Source organism: Triticum urartu, chromosome 7 (assembly GCF_003073215.2).
Source record: "Triticum urartu cultivar G1812 chromosome 7, Tu2.1, whole genome shotgun sequence".
Taxonomy (NCBI): Eukaryota; Viridiplantae; Streptophyta; class Magnoliopsida; order Poales; family Poaceae; genus Triticum; species Triticum urartu.
The window spans coordinates 337,572,796-337,582,918 of NC_053028.1; positions in this window are offsets into that span (position 1 = coordinate 337,572,796).

Sequence of the window (10,123 nt, forward strand, 5' to 3'; positions counted from 1 at the left end):
ATAAGTCTGAGTAATCATGTCCTAGTTTGGTGCCAATAGAAGAAAGGAAGACAATACAATTGGATGGATTTAAGAATACTAGGAAGTTGGAAGTTGGAATAATGATCAGTTGCCGGATGATAAGTTCAAGAACTACAAGTGATGAGATGGGCCATAACCCACAGGCCCCAGGACCTGCCAAGAAGCAAGCACATTTTGCTGAAGGAGAAACCCCGGAGGAAGATACGACGTTTATCGATAGACGATCTTATATGAGTTTACGCAAACCTGAGAGTGGTGAAAGAACGATAGATGATTGTCTGGCTTGCAGAATCTATGGATATATCCGGAATTCGTTCGTCGACAAGAGAAATTCTGCAATGCTTGTGAGGATCACCAAGTGTTAGTATGCGAGATTCGCTAAACTGTATACATGGTAATGATTTGGGTGCGGGATGGATTGATCACCATATCGACTTACTCTTATTATTCGCCTTGATATATGGGATGGTAAATCTGAGTGACTTGCCTATAGTAGAGAGACGACGATCAAACCTTGTCTAAACCTTAGAATGGTATAGGTATTTTTTCCCTTGTACAAGGCAGCTTTTGCCAACCGTAGGTTATACGGTGAGGATCAACCCATACCCATTTCCTGCAGGAGAAACCATAAATTGTTGACCATCATGAGATATCGATAGTTGTTTAGTTTTGGCGCCAGACCCGTGAGCTAAGAAGACCCAGTCACAGAAGAACCTTACCAAGATGAAAGACAGAAGATTTGAGGAAAAGGTTATGCCACTACCGAAAGAGCCCAGATAAGGAATTATCCTGAAAATCTGAGAATACCGACACTGTTAACAATATGGATGAAGTATATGAGTTTGATGGCACCTGGGTAGACCAGGATTGCCTGTTTTTTTATGGACCGCCACCCAAGCTCAAAGGGATCATGAGTTTATTCATACTAGAAACTTCCGTGTGCAGCCACAAGCTATTATGGGCTCTAGCATAGTTGAGTAAGTCATGCGAACTCTTACAGGGTAGACTAGCAGATGTAGGGGAAAGTAGGTGTAACGGTCTATCCATCGTAAGGTGCTAGCGCTTCTGAAAGACTATGTCTCTGTAGGATCTAGAAGTAGATGTGTCTAGAGGGGGGGATTAGACACTTAATGCTAAAGTTGCAATTTTTAAGCTTTTCGGTTTAAGTGGAGTTTAGGCACAATTTCAACATACATAATACATTTCAAGCAAGCATGCAAAGAGTATATGAGCAGCGGAATGTAAAGCATGCAACTTGCAAGAATGTAAGGGAAAGGGTTTGGAGAGTTCAAACACAATTGGAGACACAGATGTTTTTCCCGTGGTTCGGATAGGTGGTGCTATCCTACATCCACGTTGATGGAGACTTCAACCCACGAAGGGTAACGGTTGCGCGAGTCCACAAAGGGCTCCACCCACAAAGGGGCACGGTTGCGCGAGTCCACACAGGGCTCCACCCACGAAGGGTCCACGAAGAAGCAACCACCCACAAAGGGTCCACGAAGAAGCAACCTTGTCTATCCCACCATGGCCATCGCCCACACAGGACTTGCCTCACTAGCGGTAGATCTTCACGAAGTAGGCGATCTCCTTGCCCTTACAAACTCCTTGGTTCAACTCCACAATCTTGTCGGAGGCTCCCAAGTGACACCTAGCCAATCTAGGAGACACCACTCTCCAAGAAGTAACAAATGGTGTGTAGGTAATGAACTCCTTGCTCTTGTGCTTCAAATGATAGTCTCCCCAACACTCAACTCTCTCTCATAGGATTTGGATTTGGTGGAAAGGAGATTTGAGTGGAAAAGCAACTTGGGGAAGGCTAGAGATCAAGATTCATATGGTAGGAATGGAATATCTTGGTCTCAACACATGAGTAGGTGGTTCTCTCTCAGAACATATGAGTTGGAATGGTGTGTGTGTTCTGATGGCTCTCTCATCGAATGAGAAGAAGGTGGAGGGGTATATATAGCCTCCACACAAAATCCAACCGTTACACAGTTTTCCAATCTCGGTGGGACCGAATCAACAAACTCGGTCGGACCGAAGTAAACCTAGTGACCGTTAGAGATTTTCGGTGGGACTGACATGCAACTCGGTAGGACCGATATGGTTAGGGTTTGGGCATAACGTAATCTCGGTGAGACCGATTACACAAACTCGGTGAGACCGAATTTGGTAATTAGCTAACCAGAGAGTTGGTCAGGCAAACTCGGTGGGACCGATTTGCTCTTTCGGTGAGACCGAAAAGTTACAAAAAGGAAACACTGAATTTACATTGCAATCTCGGTGGGACCGATTCGCTCTTTCGGTGAGACCGAAAAGTTACGAAAGGGAAACAGAGAGTTTGCAATCCCATCTCGGTGAGGACCGAGATCCCATCGGTGAGACCGAACTGATTAGGGTTTGGCAGTGGCTTATGACAGGTGAAACTCAGTGGCGCCGGATAGGAAGGATCGGTAGGACCGAGTTTGGCTTAGGGTTTAGGTCATATGTGGAAGTGGGAAAGTAGCTGAGGATTTTGGAGCATATCATTAAGCACATGAAGCAAGAGGCTCATTAAGCAACACCTCATCCCTCCTTGATAGTATTGGCTTTTCCTATGGACTCAATGTGATCTCGGATCACTAAAATATAAAATGAAGAGTCTTGAGCTTGAAGCTTTAGCCAATCCTTTGTCCTTAGCATCTTGAAGGAGTTCCCACAACCTTTAGTCCATGCCACTCCATTGTTGAACTTATCTGAAACATGCTAGATAGAAATGTTAGTCCAACAAGAGATATGTTGTCATCAATTATCAAAACCACCTAGGGAGCACTTGTGCTTTCAATCTCCCCCTTTTTGGTAATTGATGGCAACATACATCAAAGCTTTAGATAAAGATATAAAGAACAGCAAGAAAAGCTTTGGAAGGACATGTAACAAGCATAGGCTCCCCCTACATGTATGCACCCATGTAAATATGAAATATAGAGGCATGTGAGAGCATAACCATGACAGAGTAGGCAATGTGTTACATGTATCTTGGCCATATGCATCAGAGCAAAAGATTATCAAGGAAAGTACATTCATGCTCATGAGTCCTTCTTGCAAACAGTATGTACATAAGCAAGAACTCCTCATACTCATGATTTTGATGCATATACTTACCTTGTGGTCTTGAGTTGGCTTAGGATGAAATGAACCTGCACAAACAAAGTTAGATAATACAGGTACATCCACTAGCTAGAGCAAACAAAAGAAACCACAAGAATACCAAGACTGGGAGGACATGTAGAGAGTGAGTACAAGGTACCACATTGGATTCAACATGTCCCCAAGAATAAAGATATGCAATGAATTTGACTGATTTCGTTCCCTTAGGTGTCTTGCTCCCCCTGAATCTTACATGGGATATTGGGAGAAGATAGGGAACATAAAATTAGAGCTGAAAGATACAAATGAATAGAACTTAATGCAAATACATGTATCTGGGATCCTTGAGACTTTCTCTCCCTGGAAATCTCTCTCCCCCCCTTAACAACATCTGGGATCCTTGAGACTTTCTCTCCCCCTTGAGGTCTCTCTCTCCCCCTTAATACTTTCTCTCTTGTAGGTTTGGTCCTTGAGACTGTTTCTCTCCCTTGATGTGATCTCTCTCTCCTACAAGCTTTGATGTGATCTCTCTCTCCCCCTTTGACATCAATTTCCAAGAAGGTTTTTCTTGGAATCCGTCGAATAGGTTTGGTCCTTGAGATTCAGCACAAAGCAGAGGATAAAATTGTGATGCTTGTAGAGGACAAGATTCATTGAGTGGAGCTGGACCAGAAGAAATGTAGAGCAAGTGGCAAACTGTTTTTCTAATTGCAAAGTCGGTGGCACCGAGTGGCATATTTCGGTGGTGCCGAAAAGATTCGGTTGAACCGAAAGTTGCAAGTCGGTGGAACCGAGTTTACACAGAGAAAAACACTTGTCACCTCAGCTCACTAGACATGTAGGATCTCACAAAGATTTGCAATGAATTACCTGAAGGATTTGCAAGGAATTAAATGCAGAACAAAAACAAAGAGAAAAGAGAAGAAACTGAAAGATCTAGATGAAGTTTTTTTTGTTTTTGAAAAAGATAAAGAAAATAAACATGCATGAGACAAATGCAATAACACAGAAAAGAACACAAGAGAACTTCATCTAGAGTTGGGCGGTGACATAGTCACCTATGTTAGAGTATATTGACTTAGGAGTCAAGTGAGAACACTTGATCATAGGTCATACTCATCGTTTAAGCTCAAAATGGGGTTACCATTTTTCGTTTAAGCATCTTGATGTATTCACATCTTGTTGAGTTGCTTTGACTCATGTCTTGGAGTAAAGCTTCTCTAAGATGGAATAACATACCTTGGGTGGTGGTGTGGTTCTTGCTCATGAAGTTGAACTTGTGTGGGTGCTCAAGGTTGATGTAGCTCATCAAGAGTTGGGAGCACCACTTGGAGTTTGAGTCCATCTACCTACATGGGTTAGTTCTTGCAAGGAAAAGCACTTGTGTATCCAAAAATGACAATCATGAAGCTTAACATAGAATTTGTCAAAGGATATGTTTGAATGGTTTTGTGCTTCCTTGTCTTCAACCACTATCGTATAGAGTCTTGGTGATGTAGAAATTGCTCAAGATGTGAGTGAGTCGCAATCTCATGGAATTAGATTCAACCAAGCACCTACATGGGTTAGACAACATGCAAGGTACAAATATATCCAAGACATAAGATAGTTATCATAAGAGATATATCATGGATTAGTCATAAGCTCATGTCTTGCATGTATCCAATGGAGTTTCTACTCCAAGTTCTAAGCATCAATGATGTTCAATTCTCCTCTCAACCTGCAAAACACTTTCTCATCAAGTGGTTTAGTGAATATATCCGCTAATTGCTTATCAGTGCGTACATGCTTAAGATTAATGTCACCTTTAGCAACATGATCTCGAATGAAATGATGACGAACTTCAATATGCTTAGTTCGAGAATGTTGTACAGGATTATGACCAATTTTGATAGCACTTTCATTGTCACAAAGCAGTGGAACATGTTTCACATAAATCCCATAATCTTTAAGAGTTTGGGTCATCCAGAGTAATTGAGCACAACATGAACCAGCGGCAATGTATTCCGCTTCGGCGGTGGATAAGGATACCGAGTTTTGTTTCTTGGAAGACCAAGACACAAGAGATCTACCAAGAAATTGACAAGTACCCGAAGTGGACTTTCTATCAACCTTGTCTCCGGCATAATCCGAGTCGGAATAGCCAACAAGATCAAAAGAAGACCTCTTAGGATACCAAATGCCAAAATTTGGTGTATGGATTAAATATCTCACTATCCTTTCACGGCCTTAAGATGACAATCTTTAGGAGCAGCTTGATATCGTGCACACATGCACACACTTAGCATAATATCGGGACGTGAAGCACATAGGTATAACAATGAACCAATCATAGAGCGATAAACCTTTTGATCAACCGGTTCACCATCTTTGGTCAAATCATTATGTCCACTAGTAGGCATGGGTGTAGACATACCTTTGCATTCTTGCATATTGAACTTCTTGAATAAGTCCTTGGTGTAGTTTGTTTGAGAGACAAATGTACCTTCCTTAGTTTGCTTGATTTGCAAACCGAGAAAGAATTTGAGTTCACTCATCATAGACATCTCAAACTTCTCTGACATTAGCTTTCCAAACTTTTCACTAAAGAGAGGGTTAGTTGAACCAAATATGATATCATCGACATAAATTTGGCATACAAATAGTTCTCCATTAACCCTTTTAGTAAAAAGAGTAGAATCAATTTTACCAATTTCAAAACCACTTGTAGTAAGGAACTTGGTCAAGCATTTATACCATGCTCTAGGAGCTTGTTTAAGACCATAAAGAGCCTTGTGAAGTTTGTAAACATGATTTGGTTTCTTAGGATTGATAAAGCCGGGAGGTTGTTTGACATAAACTTCCTCCTCTATTTCACCATTTAGAAAAGCACTTTTAATGTCCATTTGGTACAAGGTGATATTATGGTGATTAGCATAGGCAAGTAAGATGCGAATGGACTCAAGTCTAGCACGGGAGCATATGTCTCACCATAGTCCATACCTTCGACTTGTGTGTACCCTTGGGCGACGAGACGTGCTTTGTTGCGAACCACTTGTCCATCTTCATCTTGCTTGTTGCGGAACACCCATTTGGTACCAATGATGTTGTGGTTGTTGTCGGGCTTCTCAACCAGTGTCCAAACTTGGTTTCTCTCAAAATTGTGTAGTTCTTCATGCATAGCGTTTATCCAATCCGGATCTTCCAATGCTTCTTCAACCTTCATAGGTTCAATGCTAGAGATGAATGAATAGTTTTCACAAAAGTTAGCTAAACGAGTTTTTGAGCGAGTGATTCTCCCGGTTTGTATATCATTTAGGATTTGCTCGACGGGATGATCTTTGGCAATTCTTGCTCGAACTCGTGAAAGCTTTTGCTTGGGTCTTCGTTGAACATCTTCTTCATCTTGTTCTTCTTCTTGGCCTCCTTTATTGTTGACATCGTCGTTTTCTGGTCGTGGTGGAGAAGGAGGATGTTGATGTTCGTCTTGATGTACTTCCTCGTCTTCTTCATCTTGATGTGTCCCACTTGTGGATGCTTCTGTATCAATTCTTGGTTCACCTTGTCGTGAAGTAGAAGCTTCCACTTGGACGGACGAGGTACTGTCCTTCACCTCCGTTGGACGAACTTTGCCAATGGACAAGTCTTGGATTGCTTCTGAAGGGTCTTTGTCTCCTACATCAATTGGCAATTGCTCTACTTGCGAGCCATTAGATTCATCAAACTTCACATCTACCGTCTCTTCAACATTTCGGGTGAAATTGTTGTAGACACGGTAAGTGTGAGAGTTTGAGCCATAACCAAGTAGAAAACCTTCATGAGATTTAGGAGCAAACTTTGAACGATGATGCTTATCAAGAATGTAGCACTTTGAGCCGAATACTCGAAAATATCCAACTTGGGGTTTGTTACCGGCGAGAAGCTCATATGCCGTCTTGCCGAGTAGCTTGTGAAGATATAAGCGATTTGTTGCGTGACAAGCTATCTCAACCGCTTCTGCCCAAAAGTGCTTCGGCGTCTTGTATTCATCAAGCATCGTTCTTGCCATTTCGATGAGCGTCCGGTTCTTCCTCTCAACAACTCCATTTTGTTGAGGTGTGTACATAGCCGAGAACTCGTGTGAAATCCCTTCTTCGTCAAGAAAGGTGTCCACATTTGCGTTCTTGAACTCCATTCCATTGTCACTCCGAACCTTCTTGATCTTCACGTCAAACTAATTTTGGGCCTTCCTAGCGAAGTTTCTGAAGATCTTCTGGACCTGCGACTTGTCATTAAGAAAGAACACCCACGTAAATCTTGAAAAATCATCAACTATAACTATACCAAAAGAATTTCCACCGAGACTCTTGTAGGCATTGGGACCAAAAAGATCCATGTAAAGTAGCTCGAGTGGCCTCCTTGTGGTCATGATGTTCTTCACGGGATGTCTTCCTCCAACCTGTTTACCTGCTTGACAAGCACTGCAAAGTCTATCCTTATCAAATATGACATCGTTAACTCCAAGGATATGATTTCCTTTAATAAGCTTGTTAAGGTTTCTCATGCCGACGTGACCTAGTCGTCTATGCCACAACCAACCTTTTGAGGATTTAGCAACAAAGCAAGTTTTAGGTTGTGCCTTTTTAGAGAAATCAACAATGTAAAGATCACCTCTACGCAGACCAGTAAAGACCATTTTATGATTGTCTCGACAAAATACTTGGCAATCTACCTCAGTAAATAGGACATTCAAACCGAAATCAGCAAGTCTAGATACTGAAAGTAAGTTGTAGCCGAGAGATTCAACGAGCATGACATTTTGAATGGAACTATCATGTGAGATGGCCACCTTACCAAGGCCAACCACTTTACCCTTTGAATTATCACCAAAAGTGACATATTTTCGAGGGCCGTCATTTTCAGCAAGCTCACGAAACATCTCTTCATCTCCGGACATATGATCAGTACATCCACTATCAAGAACCCATTCTTTTCCTCCTAATTCATATCCCCGAAGATTTTCCATACGACCAAAATGTCTCATTGCATCATCAAGATCGAAGTCACTATCATCATCATCATCATAGTATCCATGTTCATCATGATCTTGTGACTCAGCATTTCCTAGAGAGGGTAATTCATTAGATAAATGATCATCAAAGTGGTCACTTCTATGAATTCTTATAGCTTTGAATATGATATCATTAATGATTCCAACATCTCCTTTAGCATGCTTAGGATTGGTAAGTTCAAATAGACAATTACCAAAACTAGGATCACTAGAGTTCATCTTACTCAGGGCAATAGATTTATGGAGAATTTCATCCAAAGTTTTCAAGGAATGATCGGGAAATTGTTCCTCAAGAAATTTCCATATAGTATAGGCACAGTTTAGAGTAGGCAAACTAGCAATCAAATTTTTGGGCAATCCTCTAATGATGAGCTCAATAGTTCCAAGATTGCAAATCATGTCAATATCTTCATCTAGGGTAGGATGCAAAGGATCAATATGAGGTGCACAAGGGCTAGCAATATACTTGTTCAAATGATATTGATTGAAGATTACAAGAATCTCATTTTTCCACTCGTGAAAATACTCTCCATCAAGAATAGGCACTCTATGTCTAAGACTCCCTAATGTAGACACATCCATCTTCCTCCAATGGTGATTAAACCAAGGCAATGGAGACCAAAGCTCTGATACCACTTGTAGGATCTAGAAGTAGATGTGTCTAGAGGGGGGGATTAGACACTTAATGCTAAAGTTGCAATTTTTAAGCTTTTTCGGTTTAAGTGGAGTTTAGGCACAATTTCAACATACATAATACATTTCAAGCAAGCATGCAAATAGTATATGAGCAGCGGAATGTAAAGCATGCAACTTGCAAGAATGTAAGGGAAAGGGTTTGGAGAGTTCAAACGGAATTGGAGACACGGATGTTTTTCCCGTGGTTCGGATAGGTGGTGCTATCCTACATCCACGTTGATGGAGACTTCAACCCACGAAGGGTAACGGTTGTGCGAGTCCACAAAGGGTCACGGTTGCGCGAGTCCACACAGGGCTCCACCCACGAAGGGTCCACGAAGAAGCAACCACCCACAAAGGGTCCACGAAGAAGCAACCTTGTCTATCCCACCATGCCCATCGCCCACACAGGACTTGCCTCACTAGCGAAAGATCTTCACGAAGTAGGCGATCTCCTTGCCCTTACAAACTCCTTGGTTCAACTCCACAATCTTGTCGGAGGCTCCCAAGTGACACCTAGCCAATCTAGGAGACACCACTCTCCAAGAAGTAACAAATGGTGTGTAGGTAATGAACTCCTTGCTCTTGTGCTTCAAATGATAGTCTCCCAAACACTCAACTCTCTCTCATAGGATTTGGATTTGGTGGAAAGAAGATTTGAGTGGAAAGCAACTTGGGAAGGCTAGAGATCAAGATTCATATGGTAGGAATGGAATATCTTGGTCTCAACACATGAGTAGGTGGTTCTCTCTCAGAACATATGAGTTGGAATGGTGTATGTGTTCTGATTGCTCTCTCCACGAATGAAGAGGAGGTGGAGGGGTATATATAGCCTCCACACAAAATCCAACCATTACACACAGTTTTCCAATCTCGGTGGGACCGAATCAACAAACTCGGTCGGACCGGAAAGGTAAACCTAGTGACCGTTAGAGATTTTCGGTGGGACTGACATGCAACTCGGTAGGACCGATATGGTTAGGGTTTGGGCATAACGTAATCTCGGTGAGACCGATTACACAAACTCGGTGGGACCGAATTTGGTAATTAGCTAACCAGAGAGTTGGTCAGGCAAACTCGGTGGGACCGATTTGCTCTTTCGGTGAGACCGAAAAGTTACAAAAAGGAAACACTGAATTTACATTGCAATCTCGGTGGGACCGATTCGCTCTTTCGGTGAGACTGAAAAGTTACGAAAGGGAAACAGAGAGTTTGCAACCCCATCTCGGTGAGACCGAGATCCCTATCGGTAGAACCGATTTGCTA